The 18514-nt window shown below is 38.1% G+C and overlaps 1 pseudogene; it reads right to left on the bottom strand.

Moving 5' to 3' along the window:
* LOC113406124 overlaps positions 1-16411 on the bottom strand; it is a 213250-nt pseudogene extending 196839 nt beyond the window's left edge.
* Between the last annotated feature and the right edge of the window lie 2103 nt (positions 16412-18514).

The following is an 18514-nucleotide window of genomic DNA, read 5'->3' as shown; positions in this document are numbered from 1 at the left end:
CTCGATAATGATCCAAAGCAGAGCAGACCGATGCATGTTCATTTTCATCCTCTGAGTCAGATGCCACCAGCAGAAGGTTGATTTTGTTTTTTGGTGGTTTGGGTTCTGTAGTTTCTGCATCAAAATGTTGCTCTTTTAAGACTTCTGAAAGCATGCTCCACACCTGGTCCCTCTCAGATTTTGGAAGACACTTCAGTTTCTTAAACCTTGGGTCGAGAGCTGTAGCTATTTTTAGAAATCTCACATTGGTACCTTCTTTGCGTTTTGTCAAATCTGCAGTGACAGTGTTTGTAAATCAAACAACATGTGCTGGGTCATCATCTGGGACTGCTATAGCATGAAATATATGGCAGAATGTGCGTAAAACAGAGCAGAGGACATACAATTCTCCCCCAAGGAGTTCAGTCACAAATTTAATTAACGCACTATTTTTTTAATGAACATCATCAGCATGGAAGCATGTCCTCTGGTGGCTGAAGCATGAAGGGGCATACGAATGTTTAGCATATTTGGCATGTAAATACCTTGCAATGCTGGCTACAAAAGTGAATGCCTGTTTTCCCTTTCAGGTGACATTGTAAATAAGAAGTAGGCAGCATTATCTCCGTAAATGTAAACGAACTTGTTTGTCTTAGCGATTAGCTGAACAAGAAATAGGACTGAGTGGACTTGTAGGCTCTAAAGTTTTACATTGTTTTGTTTTTGCGTGCAGTTATGTAACAAAAAAAAATCTACATTTGTAAGTTACACTTTCACAATAGAGATTGTACTACAGTACTTGTATGAGGTGAATTGAAAAATACTATTTCTTTTGTTTATCATTTTTACAGTGCAAATATTTGTAATAAAAACTAATATAAAGTAAGTACTGTACACTTTGTATTCTGTGTTGTAATAGAAATCAATATATTTGAAAATGTAGAAAAACATCTAAAATATGTAATAAATTTCAATTGGTATTCTATTGTTTAACAGTGCGATTAATCGTGATTAATTTTTTTAATCGCAGTTAATTTTTTTGAGTTAATCGCGTGAGTTAACTGCAATTAATCAATAGACTTAAAAATATAAAACTTATGCAGAAATTACATTTTCTATGCCAAATTATTTTTTATGAGGAATGGTAGAATTATTGGAAAAAATTAAAATACTGGTGAACCTCCAATAACCTTTAAAAAAAAACCTACTTGGTACAAAATGTGTATAAGTTTTCTGTCCCATTTTGCTTTCATGAAATGCATTATAATCAGAGTTGGGCAAAGGTTTATAGGTGACTAGTTTGTTTGCCAAAAATGTGGTTTCAAGTTGACTGAAACTATTCACAAATTCAGGTCAAATTTGCTGAATAGTTTCAGCCAAAACATGATTTTTTTTAAAAGGTCTAAATATTTCATTTTTAACGTGTTCAAAACAAAATGTTCTGACTTTTCGTTTAGTAATGATATTTTGTTTAGAAATTTATGTAGATTTATTTAAACAAACATAAAAAAACCAAAAAAGGGTAAAAATAACCCAAAACTAAAAAAATAAAGAAACAAATTCATTTCAGGTAAAATTAAAAGGATTTTTTTATTTAATTTTTTTGGTTTGGTCACCGAACTGAAAAAACAATTATCCACTCAGTGTTAATTATAGTGTGACCAACTTACAAGAACAAAATAATGGAATAATACTGTTTCAAGCAAACCTGCTCACTATTCTATTTCTAATAAACTTAAATTGTAATTTGTATTTTATTTCTTCAGGCATGAAAAGAATCAACATTTTCTTTACTAACCTTTGGAGGTATTTCAGTGCAAAGCCTCTTTTGTTCTCCAGGACCTATGTGATGTAGTCCAATATTCATTTATTTATCGTACCTGCGTAAACGTCCCGTGCTTCCTATGCAACAACATACAGCAACAAAGAACACGCAGTCGTTAAAAACATTAAATAAATGTCACTTACTATATCACAAAATAACGTGTGTAACAATCTTTCAGAATTTGTTGACAATAGATGATGGAACACAATCTTTGTTGTTTAAGTTCTGAATATGCTACTTACACAAAACTTTGAATATGAGGCCAAAGTATAACAACTCGGGCTTAGTTTTAAGCATTTAAGCATAAACATTTCATATGTTTCTATATCATCTCAGATTATCTCATTTATCATAATTATCTAAATCTATTATCTCAGATTGTATCATACAATTGGACTGATAATCACTTGCTTAGTGTTCAAAGATGAAAAGTAAAACACTGAAATCTAACTATATCCTAAAGACAAGGAGACACTGTAAGAAAATGAATATATTTACATTCAAGGGAACATCATGCTTCCTTCCTTGATTCTTCAAGAGCACCGTATGCACAAGGGAAAGAAAAGCCTAATAATCCAATGCTCCTGCCCATTCATGCTAATCTCGTTATTGTAAAAAATATAGAGAATACTAATGGGGAATGGACAGCTTAGAGGAGAGGTAATGGGATTTAGGTCTTGATCCGACAAGCATTCCTTTGAGGTGCCCAGTTCTCACAACTCCTGCTGATTTAAATGAAAGCTAAGAGGACTCAGCACTTAACAGAATTGCGCCCTCATAGCTTTTCACTTCTAGACTCCAGGTTAGAATGAAGTCAAGACCAGTCGTGACCAAAATATTTTACTATTTGATGGGGCTGTACTGCAGTGAAAAACCAGTTGGATGCCTTGATCCATTTGTCACTGAACATGTGTCTCCACCACAAAATTGGTGTTGATTGTCACTCATGTAGAGATTTTTAGAAAGGAACTGGAAGAGAATGGACATGGAGGTCTCTCTCCACTCTAATGCTGGTCCTATAACAAATCTGAGGTTCACTGGCAAAGCAGAGTAGGGAAGCTTGCCAATTTCCTTTCTGTGATTCACATCTTCTGTGGATGGGGGACATCACGCTCTGGAGTTGCTAAGTAGACACTTTAAATTAATACTAAATTCACATGTAAAAATCATAAAAAACAATGAAAGGGGAATGTGTGTTCAGGTTTTTCTCTATGAAAGGCAACAAACAAGGAGTTATGGAAGAGCCACAGTCAATCTGAAAATCCCCGGTGAGATTTCCAAATGTGCTTATTAGTGACCTTTCTCTCCTCCCATTAAAGGCAATGGTATAACTCTCATTGACTTCAATGGGAGCAGTGTTATGCCAACACAAAGCATGCTTCTGAAAATCCCACCCAAGATTTTCCGCTGAAAATGTTGTACCCAGTGTTGCAGAGACTCTCAATATTATGCTGAAGCTTGTGATATTTGGCATTTTTCTCAAACACACAGCTCCTGGAGTCAAGTGATTACATGAGAATCTAAGCTGTCATTATTATTATTTTTAAATAAGTAATCTCTTAGCCCTCATGGTTGCAAAGAAACGTTTGAAAACATGACCCGAGTGCACTCCAAAGGCTCAGACCACCAGAAGACAAATATATTTTGTGTTGGCTTTGTTATGTTTTTAAATTTTCATCTCAAAATTTTTTTGAGGCTTGACTCACGATTTGGGTTTAGCAATGCTCTGTAGCTGTTACTGACATGAGTGGCCTCTGTGATTATTGCAAGTGAAACAATATTTTCTCTACTTTTCCAGCTTGTTTACTTTGACATATGGTCATGGCCACTGTTCTCTTGTTGCCGCTCACCCCTCAAGTTACAAGTGCCCCCAACAGGGAAACTGAATCTAAGGGGGCAACAGACAGGTGTGTGCAGACAGAAAGAGCGAGTAGGGTAAAGTGGATCTGAGCATTTTGGCCACCCAAGACACTTCTAGTTCTAAACATCTACCAGGAGCAGAAGAAAACCTTATGCATTAAAGGGATTTTTAAATATTCCAGGACATACTAATTAACGTGTGCTCTGTCAGAAAACTTCACATTTCAAAAACTTCAGGTTAACAATGTCCCTTTAAATTCGGGGTTTTCAGAGAGGTTAAGCTATGACCATTATTGTATATAATGGTATATTTCTCAATGGCAATAGTCATTAGAATACTCCCCCCACTATACTTGTCAAACATTAGTGTAAAACCAATAATGAGTCATCTTCCCATCATTTTTCACACACCTGCGTTAAATTCTGAAGGGATTTGTTCCAATCGGGATGTCTGAATAGTTTCCCTGCAGCCATTCTGCACTAAGTGGACTCACTACAGAAGGGTCGATGGATTGTTCAATAAGCCTGTAGTATCTGCAGAATGAAAATGCAGTGTGAGAGAAAGATGATTTCTGGTAACTTTGCTGCTCTGTCAGCAAATCCTGAGAGAGAGAACGCATAAAGGTTGTTTTCTGCAATATATGTGACATCCTAGTTTGAAATGACACAGCTCATGTTATTCTGTGACAAGCCCTGTATTAAGACATGACAGATATAAACCCATAAGAACAGCTATCCTGCCAAATACAGATCCACAGATTAATAGATTCCAAGGCCAGAAGGGACCTCTGTGATAATGTCACCTGACCTCCTGTATAATACAGGCCATCGAACTTCCCCAAAATAATTCCTAGAGCAGATCTTCCAGAAAAACATTCAATCTTGATTTAAAAATTGTCAGTGATGGAAAATCCACCATGATGCTTGGTAAATTATTCCAATGATTAATTACTCTCACCATTAAAAATTTACACCTTATTTCCGGTCTGAATTTGTGTAGTTTAAGTGTCCAGCCATTGGACTGTTATATGCTTCTTTACTAGACTGAAGTGCCCATTATTAAATATGTGTTCCCCATGTAGGTATTTACAGACTGTAATCAGTCCTTCTCTTTGTTAAACTAAATAGATTGAGCTCTTGGGTCTCTCACTAGAAGACATGTTTTCTAATCCGTTATTCATTCTCATCGCTCTTCTCTGAATCCTCTCCAATTTATCAACATCCTTCTTGAATTGTGGGCATCAGAACTGGACATAGTATTCCAGCAGCAGTCACATGAATCCCAAATAGATAAAATAACCTCTTTACTCCTACCTGAGATTCCCCTGTTTATGCATCCAAGGATCTCATTAGCCCTTTTGGCTACAGCATCACAATGGGAGCTCATGTTCAGCTGATTATCCCCCATGACTCCTATCTCTTTTTCAGTCACTGTTTCACACAATAGATTCTCCCATCTTGTAAGTATCACATACATTTTTTGTTCCTAGATGTATACATTTACATTTAAGTGTATTAAAATGCATATTATTTGCATGCGCCCAGTTTACCTTGCGATTTAGGTTGGTCTGTATTAGCAACCTGTCCTTTTAATTATTTAACACACCCCCAATTTCTGTGTCATCCACTAACTTTATCAGTGATGATTTCATGTTTTCTTCCACGTCACTGATAAAAATGTTAAATAGCATAAGACCAAGAACAGACCCCTGCAGGACCCCAGAAGAAATACATCCAATCAACAATGATTCCCAGTTTACAATTGTATTTTGAGACCCATCAGTTAGCCAGCTTGTAAACCATTTAGTGTGTGCCATTTTAATTTTTAGATTGTAAGTTGAGCTCATGATAAAGCTTTGACGTGATGTTTTCTTGCTTAACTGTTGCCAGAGCGAGTGTTGCTTCATTTTAAACTATAAATTAAGTTATTCTTCACTTTATCATCAATTTAAGTCTTGAACATTCTACAAGTTTCAAAATGCTAAGCAGTTTACCTTATGATGAAACTCTGCAGAAACATTTTGCTGTAATCATAAGAGTCACAACTATGAAAGAATATTAGTTAACTGTAACTGTTGTTCTCTGAGAAAATGCAACATAAAAGATCACCCACTCCTGCCTCTACATCCCTACAACAAGGCCAAGGTGGGAACTCCATAAGCTCAACATTCTGGAGCTCTGGTCCCACAAGGGGCATGCTTTGCCAGCTACTGCAATGGAAGGCATGCACTCCCTTGTGCTTTAGTCATCAGTTCCTTTTAAAGCAAGATGTGAAGTTACTCACACAGGTAGCAAAGGGATTTGAATGATAAAGATAGAACAGGTTATCAAAGCATCAGCTCTCTTTTGGAAGGAGTGGTAGAATGCTGATCTAAGTCATAGAATATCAGTGTTGGAAGGGACCTGAGGAGGTCATCTAGTCCAACCCTCTGCTCAAAGCAGGACCAATCCCCAGATAGATTTTTGCCCCAGATCCCTAAATGGCCCCCTGAAGGATTGAACTCACAACCCTGGGTTTAGCAGGCCAATGCTCAAACCACTGAGCTATCCCTCCCCCCATCTGTTACGATGTTCAGAGGAGAATTATTATAGGTGAGTCATCCTCCCTTACAAATACTCTATAAAATAGATTCATACTCCTGCAGACATAAGGGCTCTAGAAATGAGTATGAACGAAATGCCAGCAAAAGGCAGTGGAAGGTAAAATCATGTGAACACTGCTTTTTTTTTTTCTTCATATTTTTTATAAATTTTAGGAGTTGTTGCTCTTTAAACAGTTCTCGCAACAACCACAAAAAAAATAAACACAGAGAAACAACCTAAAAAGAGAGACAGTTTGTGTAACCTTGCTCCTGGAACCTGTATGGAAAGAGGTTCTGTGATACACCAAACCTCGACTCCTATCTCCATAAACAGCATGGCTAAGGAGTAAGCTTTACTTCCCATCTGATTTAGATTCTTCAATTTTCTGTTTTGAGGAGCAGGGCTAAAAGATTTAACTCCCTTTAGATCCACGAGAGGTTTCCACCACCACAAACTGACAATTTGTTGGAGCACCTGGAAAAGACAGAAGATTTCCAGGCCACAGATGGGGAAAAAGGAGATTGTAACCACAGCTCCTAGCCTAACTGTAATGTCTAAATTGATTGGGAGAGCTGTCATGTCGTAGTACTTCAGTGTTAGGATACCAAATAGTTTGTGAATCTTCTCTCAGCTAAACAAGGCAGAAAAGTTCATAGCTTGGGTCAATCAGACCCCCAGCTTCCTAAAGCACTTAGGAGACGATAAGGAGGGGAATTACCACTGAGGTATCCTACATTCTAGACAGGGTAGTCACTGCCTCCGTGATCCATCCTCTCTCCTCTACCTCAGACCCAGAGAAGTTGTCCCTGACAGGGGCACACTCAGGAAACTTTTTTTTGGACAGGATAGCATATTATATTCAATTTTTTTATCCTGGGGAGAAGGGGAGAGAGGATTATTGTGGTATCTAACAGCGTGTCTTGATAGTTCTATAGACCCACCTTGTCAGTAGATGCTGGAGCCCTACAGAGAAATGCTAATTGAGTCTATTGACTCACTGTGGCAGGTGTAGCTACTTGCGCCCCTGGCTATAAGGGAAGAGCAGAGGAACGTAGAGTCTGGGACTAAGCAATCTTTGTGGAGGAACAGTAGGAACAGCCAAGTGTAGGGACATGGCTAGGGCTGAAGTTTACATTGTTAATAAAAGCCAAATGCCAGGAAGGGGTTGAGTTTTGAACGTGGGTGTTTTGGAGCGGAGCATGGGGTGAAAGGCACCTGATCACAAAGTCACTGGTATTTCTATTTCCTTAAATGTTGATCATCGTCTTAGATTTGATTAATGCTCATAATGTCTCATTCATACAGCATCTTTCATGCTGAAGAATCACAAAGCACCACACAAACTATAGCATATAGGAATCACTTGCATGCTGAAATGCCACCATGTTTGGGGTGGTTGATAGCAGCCAGCTGGCTAATATTATGCAAGAAGTAGAAGTTTGGCCAAAGGGAAACTTCTACTGTTTTGAAAAGAGCCATGGGGTTCTTTCATGTCCACAAATACCAGACAGGACCTTGGTTTACAAAGGCCTTACCCAGATGCCCATCACAAAGAAAATTTAATAGAGCTCATATTACACTCCATTGAAGGATGAAAGAGTGAATGGGCCCTTCTGGGATTCAAACTCATGGTTTCAGGGAATTTAGGTAGTTCAAAAGTAATGCTTAGACCACTAAGCATTTCCCTCCAATATTAACTGATGAATAATCAATGTTATGCTGAAATGCCAGTATCCTAGCAGCTACTTCTAAAGAAATGTACTCATTGGAATAAACTATAAAAGAATTTCAAGAATCATTATACACTAAATATAGAACAAATATTATGTAAATAAAGCACAGAATATTCAATCAATTTTAAAATAATTAGCACTTATACATCTTAGCTTTATATCTTCAAAGTGCTATATAAACATTAGCTAATTAATCCTCACAACACCCCTGTGAGCTGGGAAGCTATTACTATCTACATCTTACAGAGAGGTAACTGACTTGCCCAATGTCACAGAGTGAGCAAGTAACAGAATCTAGATTTTTAACTCAAGAGCTCCTAATGCCCAGTCCTCTTCTCATTCTTCTAAATCTTTCTATTGGGATCTTATTATTCTATGAAAACAATGAGATTATCAGAAGAATGCTATTTACACTTAAAACATGGTCAGAAATTATTCTGTCACACAATATGCATCAGCTACAATACTAAAGTTTTTGACAAATGTGAACTACAAAGAAATGTATATCATTCTTTTATAACTGTGGAAATGGAAGTTATAGGACACGTATTATAATTTCTCAAATTCTGATGAGGTCTATTTGAAAAGGTAAAAAACCATTTACTTTAGCTCATAAAATAGAGTTTTCAGATCTTACTGCCACATGCTTGCTAAGCTACTTCCATTTTACATATTTTTGAGTTACTGAAAATTAAGGCAAACACTGTAGAATCAAAAACAATTTTCAATGCAGAAAATACAGTATTCAGAATAATGTATGTTCATAGGCTCAGAGCTCCCCAAAGTCCAAAGAGAGTATAACAAATTCACAGGTATCTCCGAGTCCTAAATTTTGCATTCTGATCTTTGATTCAGCTTGCAAATGTTTAAAAATGCATGCAACCAGACAGCTCCCTTTTGGCTACATGTCTGAGTAGGCTCAAACATCTAAATTATTCTATCAAAGGTCAACTGTAACAGATACCCAAAACTGGTTTCAAATCCACCTGGGAAGAACTACGGAATACAAAGACCCTTGGTGTTTGAGCATTTTTCTTCAACACACATTTCTTTTAAGGGATCTGCTCCCACAGGTAGACACCAGTATTTTAAAGAATGGAGGTAACCTGGAAGCGTGTAAGACAAGCTTATATCTTATATGTTTTCAGAGTCACATTCACTTAAAACCCACATCACAAAAGATACACAATGCAGATATGATAGCAGAATTTCAACTTAAGCACCATATTATGGTATTCAAGTCATAACAGTACTAGAATTTTTCAGGTCATTGGGCGTAGATGACATCAAATACATTCATGTCTCACTGACATCAGAAATGAGGAAAATTACAGCCTTAGTGGGACTTTAAAAAAATCTCATAACTCTACCCCATTTAATATCACTAAAATACTTATGGCAGACCTCTGAGGAACAAGGGACAATCTCTATTCTGTTACAGTGGTGTAATTCAAAAGTAATTCCATGAAATTCAACAGAGTTACTCTAAATTTCCACAAGTATAAACCAGAGCAGATTTTGGCCCAAATTCAACACTGGAGTAAGGAGGAATAACTCCGTTGACTTTAATGGAGTTGCACTCATTTACTGCTGAAATAATTTTTACTCAATGCACAATTCCCAACATTATGAACAACTCGTGACTCGAGGAAAGTTTTAACATTCACACTCCAAAATAACCTCACACATAATATGAAAGGTTGCTCAAACTGAAAAATGTTTCCAAATGGTGGATGACATTTCATATGGTACCAAATCTGTTGACATAGGCATAATGCCAGGGTAAAGGAAGAGCCAAGAAGAACTCGGTAATTTTGTTTTTCAAGGATTCATGTGAACCATTGTTTCAGTTTTGATGTATATACGTTCACATCCCTTGAATTTACGATTTGCATGAACCCCAAAACCTGAAAGTAAACCTGGATTTATATTTCTCTGAGTGTACAGTGCCCCAGCAGTGTGCCAAAAGGAGAATTACCACTGGTAAAAGGTAACATGAAATACAATTCCCCAAACCTAAAATGATTATCATCCTGTGGTGAACATACCACATTTCAAAACTATTTAAATTGCTATCAAACGTTTTAGGGCGATTGCAACATCTAAAGAAAAAGCAAATAAACCATCTGTTTTCTCCAGTATTGTTAATTAAACACACTCACACAAGATACTCTTTCCAATGTTACTCTAATGTGCTAAGTTCCTATTTAAATACGCTAGTAGAATGTAACATATTTCACTAGGGACATATGATATAAGAATGGATGAAAGCACATTCATTTACTTGTTTTTATCTCAGCAAACTGAAGAGGTTAATCATATTTTGGCTGTATTATCAGTATAACTTAGTTGTAGCAGGTCTACATTGGAGGATTTTTTCAGCCAACACATTACTACAAATGTTAGAATACCTGCACTAAGTACGCTTTAATCATTTATTTAAAAAAAAAAAGGATTAAAATGACTGCCATTGGCCAACAATTTACAGAACAAGACTAACACGGCTGCTACTCTGAAAAAAGAACAAGTAAAGAATTTTATAAGATGATTCCTACTGGTTTGAGTATTTCTTCCAAAAATCTCTTTAAAAAACAACAGAATATACTTAAGAAACCCCCTCCCCCCAAAACATAATTTAAAATTAACTAACAACCACCTCTATTGTTCTGTTCCTCCAAGTTGTTATGACACAGATTCTTTTAGTGGTATCTTCTACCTCCATGGCAGAAAGCAAAGACAACTGTGATGAAAATGTAACAGTGTGAGTCTATCAAGAGACTCAGATCCACATTTTTAAACATGAGTGCCTAAAGTTGGGCACCTAAATCTACAGTTTGGACCCATTACTGCATTGGGAACCTTCTAGTATGGCCCCCTTGGCCTGTGCAGAGTCCCAGTGACTTCCATGGGACTCTGCACAGGCACAGGGGATCTACACTACCAGATCCCAGATGCTGTATCAAGGCTTTCAGCACCTATGTAATTTTCAGAGGCACTGAGCATCTTGCAGAGCTCCCACTGCAGTCTGTGGGAGCTGCAGGATGCTCAGCACTTCTGAAAATCAGTATAAACTTAGGTCCATAAGGTGGACTGAGTACCTATGAACTTAGTTGCACAAATGTAGGCATCTAGGTCTGAAAATAGTGGAATCTGATTCAGTTATATACATATTTCTGAAAGTAAGTGTCAGTGTGCAACCGTAATGATTCTTCACTGGCTACTCAAAACAACTTTTGTTTCTCTTTTTTCAAATTAGACTAGTAATTAATTAGACTAGTAATTGTTTGAAGTTGCTTAATAAGTAGCAAATTTCTAACCCAATACAGTATTTGATACTCTCTGAGAAAATGAAGTAAAATCCACGATCTATTTATGGTAAAATTTTTTCTTTTTAGTCTTTCTGAGCAGATTTATAGACAAATAGGTTTTTGGTAATTTTTTTCTACATCATATAAAAAAAACCCATTGTCCTTTCTGAGAAAAAAAGACTAAGTACATTATTAGTACACAATTAAAGAAATCAAACCAGCAGCTTAAGATTTGTTACTTTTTAAGGATTTAATCCACCATAAAAGAGGCACAGACTATTCGGGCACATTAGATCTAGAAATCTGTCTATGCCACTTGTGGACCAGTCTGACCTATACAGGAGACAGACTGTGTAATGGCAAATAAATAAATCAAATCACACCATGACTGAGAGTTGCAAAGTTGTTCTGGGAGTGAGCTCATATAAGGGATTCTGGCTCCATGATCACTGTTACTCCCCATTCAAATCTGTACATTTTCTCCTCACACAAACCACAGGAGGGGAAGACTGAGGAGACCAGGTCAGTTCTTCTGGTGTGTTATTTAAAAAAACAACAACATGCAGTTAGAGTGAAATGGAGATCTCCCATCACTGGAGAGAAGAACTGACCGGAGGCAGGAGGCCTTGTGTATGGTGTCTCTGAACAGCCCATGATGTGAGGAACTTGATGATCTTGTCCATTTCCTAGTTTGCCTCATTCCCCACTTCATCCATTGCCATAGGTGTCGTGTTGGTGGGGAATCAGCTGCTTGATAGCTTCCCTCCCAAAGCCCCATGAAAGAGCTGTCAACTGAAGAATTTCTTTGGGCCATGGGGCTTTAATATTTTTCCTGACTTGACTGACAGATGTATTAGATATTACTATAACCAAATTAACTATAGTAACTGTAGATGTTGTAACTACTAATTAGGTATAATTACCTCACCAGTTATTTGGTTTTCCTGGTTTAAAATAATTCAGACATCTATCCTGCCCCAAGCTTAGTCTGAAATGGTACTGCCTCCTCAGAAACCAAGTATCCCCCCACATACACTTCCCCCATCAGGGAAAGAGTACATAAAGAAACAAAGAAATTGACTGGAATGTTTAATTTATAAGGAAAGATTAAAAGTGGTAAATATGCATCATTTGTCTAAATGATGACTGGGTGGACCATAATAGTCTGTAAATATTTGAAGGGATTCAGCACTAAAAGATTAGTGAAGAATTATTTAGGGTGGTACAGGGAGATATAACTAGTAATAATGGGATGAAATGAAGAAAGGGAAAATTAAGGGGAAAATGTATTAGGACAGCAGGTTCTATTAAGGTATGGAACCAGGTAAAAGGCCATGGTAAAAGCTCAATTTCTGGGGATATTAAAAACTAAATGCAAGAAAATGCATTAAAATGCATTGGCAACAGGAACTGGAATAGGCCACCTAATAGATTTGTTTCTATCTCCAACCCCAATGATTCTGTAATAAGTAGCTGACTCTAGCCTTAGACAGCCACCTCAGCAGAGTTGTAGAGTCTGACTGATTACCATACATATAGCACTGTATATGGCTCCAGCACAATAGAAATGATGTTGAAGGGTGCCTGGGATTTATCCTAGAAATCTAAAAGACCTCTTCTCTCATTCACCATAACCATTACCTCTCATGATGGCTACGTTCCACTGGAAAAATGAAATGGTTGAGCAGTAGAGAGAGACTAAAATCCATGGAAGACAGAACTTTCACAGGAGCATAAGGAACCCATTCCTGGCTGAAATAAGAATGACCATTAGCTTTGTTGCATTCCAGAACTCATGCATTTGCACTAACTGTATTGTAATAGCACTCTTATATGCTGACATTGCAAGACTATCACACTTCATATATAAATACATTCATTTTAAAACTACCCCTGCTGGAATGAGTCACACTAAGAAGAAATAAAAGATTGCAGTTGTGCTCATGGGAGGTGCTCAGATATTATGGCGATGGGTACTAATATAAAAAAACCTAGAGAGGTATATAGATCCCCAGACCACATTCGTAAAGGTTTAGGTACTTCTACCAATCTCCCCTGACATTAGTCCCATCATTGCCACTTTGCAGGAGCCTTAAAAGCAAACTGGGCAGAGTCAGTGAGGTAAAATTTTCAAAAGTGGCTAAGGGACTGAAGAATCTATGTCCCACTTTCAAAAGTGCCAGGCACTAAGGCCCAGTTGCTCGAAGGTATTTAGGTGCCTAACTTCACCAATGGGAATTAGGTAACTAAATAGCTTTGAGGATCTGGGTCTTAGAAGCCTAAGTCTCACTGAAAGAATCAGGAGGAAACGGTATCTTTAAGTATTTTCACAGAGCCAGTTTTATGCAAACACTTCTGAGAAAGGAATAAAATATAAAAGGAAGTCCTTTTGTGGACAGTATGCAAGGTGGCAGTTTTGGTAAAGATTATTTTAAAGCAGACAAATCATATGATTTTGAGATACTTTCACCTATTATAATAGCTATATTATCACTACACACTCGATGCTATTCAGAGTACTTTACAATCATACCTGTGTGTATGCAAACACAGTACGCTATAGCAACTGATGTGTTATTTAGCATCTAATGATGTTTATAGTTTTAGAAGCATTTCAACAGCTATAAGTACAATATTTCAAAAACTGCATGTCAAATTTTCCATGCCTCTGGGAGGACAAATCAGTATGTAGAACTGGAAGCACAGCAACAGCTAAATATATTATAATCAGCAGTAGGAAGGCAGACTAAATCAAAGGTAAAAGTAAAGTTAATACAGTAAACAGAACTCAATTATTTCTTTTCTGAAAAATGCTAAAGACGCTGAAAAATGCTTAAATTAAAACTGTACATTTATTTATGCTAAGCTTTTTTTCAAAAAATAAAAATTTAAATTATTATCTGTATCATTGGAGGTGTTGGTGGAGTCTCCATCGCAAAGGTTGCTTTGAAATTTGCACTGAAAGTGGAACTAAAATCCCTTTGTTTCACACTTCAATGAATACACTGAAGATCTTTAAATTTGGCCCAATAACTCTTCAGAGGATTACTATATTTTCCATGTAAAATTTTAAGAAAAAACATTTACTAACTTGTGCTGAAGAAATATTTTTAAATGCCACTTTTTGAAATTTTGCCCTGTTTTTCTCACAATACTTTGGGTTCCTCTAAGTAAACAATCAGAGGCCCCACCATCTCCAAATATTTCTCCCTCCCTCTCTCTCACAAATACAAACACTCAGATATCATGTTAGACCATAGGTACTTCTGACATTTTTTTAATTAGAGAGACACATTTATTCCTCTGAACCTGAGTTTGGCCAAGATAGTTGACAGAATTGTCAAGTTCCACTGGCTATTTTGAAAAACAAAACCTAAAATATTAATTTTCATGTTTGTCAACATTTTCTCACCAGTTTATTCTAGAAAGCTATGCTATGCAAATAACCCAGCAGGCTGGGAAGCAGAGGGTCTGAGAGTGGTCTCTGGAGAAGATACAGGCCTCAGCATAGCCACAGGTGGGGTGAGGAGGAATGTATGTGTGTGACATGCGGGACAGGGAGAGTGGAAATTTGGGGAGGTCTGGACGCCCAGTAGCTGAGTGCCAAGGCACCTCTGACACATCAAGGCAGCAGATGAGGCTAGAGATACATGACTGATATAAAGGAGGTAGTTGAGGCTGAGAAGCAAAACTGATGAGTAGCACAGACAAAATATTGCATCACTCAGCTGCTTATTTCACTATGTTTTAGGGTTTTCACTGGTGGATTCTGCAATAATAACCTTAACACTAAGCTGCTGATATATTTTGTGTGGGGAGAGAAAGACAGCTTGCTCTTGCTCTCTCCCCCAGCCCACCCTCAAATGTCCTGATTTCTTTTGTTTCAAAATCTCTATTTAAGTGACTAAATTATTAAAGAAGGTTGACCATTAGGAAATTACATCATAATTCAATCCCAAGCTCACATTCTAAAAGTAAACAAAAAATAGATTTAGCAGCACTCAACTAGCAAAATAATAACAGGAGCAATCTACCAAACTAGAAACAGTCGCTACACTTAATTCAGCCCTGTCATATGCAAGTGCATAATTCTCATTGAACTAAATGGATGCTGAATTTAATCTATAGTCAGTTTTTTAATTTTATACAGAAGATTTTTTACTATAGTCCCCCCACTCTAAATATATCTTAAATAAAAAAATCAGAACAATTAAATAAACAAAGGTTTAGTAATGAATTCTCTTTTTTATCAATACTTAGTGACCTTCACATGAGATATCACTTGAAAAACTCCAGAAAAATTAACTTGAAACACTATGAAACTGGGGCTAAGAGACCAAGACATGCTAATGCAGGGATGATATTGGCAAAGATGAAAAGGAATAAGACAAATTAAAAGGAATAACAAATTAACCATATTTTTCTTTTCCACCCAGGCACATACACAGTTAAGAGCACGAATACATCTGGGTTTCCTCTGAGAATATATGTTATATCTGTATCTATTTGTAAAATGCCTGTATTATACAAGAAGAGATTTCACAATCTGTGAAAAATATTCTGACCGTGCTGGTATCTGGTGTAACTTCACAGGTTGGAAAGAGCTAATATGCCATCCCTGAAGTCATTCCATTCAACAAAGGGGCAAAAATAGTAGGGGAAAAATACCTTTAAAATGCCTTTCACACTTTTTTTCCTTCTGAAATTACAATTACTACACACTTTATGAGCCTGCAGCTGGTTTTAGCAAACTGGCATTTGCAGGTCTCGCATGACAGACAGCTGATGAAAGTGACAAGCAAGAGTTTTCATTCATTGCTGCTGGCAACCTACTGCCTTTCTGATCCCTTTCTATGGAAACAGAGATTGGATGTGGGGGAATAAGGTAAAGGGTTATTTTTACAAGTCCATATTATCAAATCAGCATCCAGCAGCTGAGTCTGAGCTCTTGTTAGCTGCCTCAGCTGGCTCCCATCATCCCCTTCTGTTTCCATAGAAACCGTAGCAGCAGCATCCCCAATCTCACCAGGACTGTTCTGGAGTTTGCACATTCGGTCATTTCCAAATCCGGCCTGGCCATAACCCTGGGGACGTTGGCTGCTGCAGTCTGTTAAAGTCTGCATTGCCGGCCTCCCCCCACAAGGGGAGGCTGTGCAGATATGAGGTCAACTAATGATTCTTCCTCTCACTCTGTGAGCACAGTGGGACGGGATGGTGCTCAGAACAGGGGCCACCTCTTGAAGTGGTTGGCATAGCAGCTGCTCCTTCCCTTCCGCTGCTCCCCACTGAGCTACAGCAACCAACTGGGGTGAGTGACAGAGAGGGAAGAGATGACACATTTCTCTCCTCCAAAACTTACAGCACAGAGGACAGAAATGCAATATCTTGGTGGCCAGCATGATGAAGGCAGCTGTGCTGTGGCTCCCTAAGTCAGAGCAGTAGGAAAAAGGGATTTTTAAAAAAACTATTGCTCCCACCCCCTGAAGAGAACAATGATCAGTCATGGAAAGAGACATAGGGACATTCATCCACTCGAGCAATCTGATTGGCTGGCCATTCCTAGGTGCTTTATAATAGCACTTTATTATTGTAAAACACCTTTCTAAAGCAGTCATTACTGTAGTATCTAGCTGCTCTACATCAGTTACCCCTAGAAAGACACTCCAATTTAAGACACTTTTACACAGTGAACAGGTGCTAGTGGTCAATTTTCGAAAAGAATTGCTTTCTCAAAGGGGTTGGGGGGAGAGAGAGTGAGAGTGTATGTGTGTGTGTGTGGGGGGGGGAGATTATACACAGATGTTCAATCTGCTGCATTCTCCACCAGCTGCCTTTAGAGTTGACCCAAAGATGAATATATTGTGAAAGTGGAGTTTTGAGCTGACAAATATGAGTCACTGTCATTAAATCAGCAATAGAGTGTGACTGCAGCAGAGTAGCTAAAGGTAAAAGAAGGCCTTATTTGCCACTCGTCCCTCCTGGGATTCCAGAAGCAGCAACGAGCACAGTAGGATGCAGAGACTGCATCCCTCTGATCAAATGGGAGCAGACACATTCAGTGAGGTCACTGTTTTAGCCAGTGCCTCAAAATGGTTTCCTCTGCCAACCAACATCACTTCCATCTTATGTAGATTAAACTTGAGCCAGTTACTCTTGGCACAGGTCTCATTTTCTCTCGGGCAGTCTGTCTTCGGGGGTTCTGCACTGTTTTTCTGTCAAAACAGAGACATTGAACGTCAAAGGGTATCATCTGCCTATTGGTAGCAGTGGAGTCTGTACAGCTCACAATCCTTACTAGTATTCTTACATACAGTCAATGTTGAATAAGAGGTGGCAAGAACCATCCTTGTGGGAATCCTCAGGGAAGAGGAGTAATTCTCCATCACTAATGTCTGGGAACTATTTAAAAGACGTGAGTAAGTGATCTCTATTGCAGATTTTGCTGCATTTGAGTGAAAAGTAAGGAGGATTTGTCTTCTCTTGGTAGCAGAAGAATCATACTTGGTCCATTCAAACAAATCATGATGCTAAGGGAAGAGAGACTGCCAGCCTCTGAGCTGACAGACCATCGATCCTTCAATCTCTAAGGTGCCAATCTTGCGGCTGAGAGCATGCAGATGTACTGCTGTGCCATGTGGAACACCACTGAAGTCAGTTGCAGAATGGGGGCCCAAGTCACCAGCTTAGGGCTGAAAGTTGTCACTACTTGATGTCTGTTTATAAATTAGTATGCTATGTGAAAGTAATTTATCTTATGCTTGCTGAGCAGAGAGGTGTCTGCATCACAACTGCATAAGAGGTACCCTGGTTTGAACATTTAGGATCAAATAGTATGCAGTCTTATTTCAATTGGGGCTCCTTTGGGCCAGGTTCGAGGCATATTGTTCACCCTGCTGCTGCCTGTGTCGCACCTGTTCTGTGACCAGAGGACCTCAATTTAGCACCTTTCACGAGTCCTAGAGAGGAAGGATGGTCTAGTGGTAAGGATAAAATAGGGACAATAGTACTTCCCTACTTCAGAGGAGTGTTGTCAGGATAAATGGATTAAAGATTGTGGAGCGTTCATATACTGCAGTAATGGGGGCTATATAAGTACCTAAGATAGAGCGAGAGAGGATCTGTCTTTCTCTCAGAAAAGCACGTGCATGTTTTACTGGTACAGGATCTCGTCCCTTTGCTGTCAGAATAGTGTAATTTCTGAGAAGTAGATTCAAGTATTTAAAATG

Source organism: Terrapene carolina, unplaced genomic scaffold, assembly GCF_002925995.2.
Source record: "Terrapene carolina triunguis isolate 2854851 unplaced genomic scaffold, T_m_triunguis-2.0 Scaffold68, whole genome shotgun sequence".
Taxonomy (NCBI): Eukaryota; Metazoa; Chordata; order Testudines; family Emydidae; genus Terrapene; species Terrapene triunguis.
The sequence above is the reverse complement of the archived record's forward strand: the minus strand, read 5'-3'. Positions and strand labels throughout refer to the sequence as shown.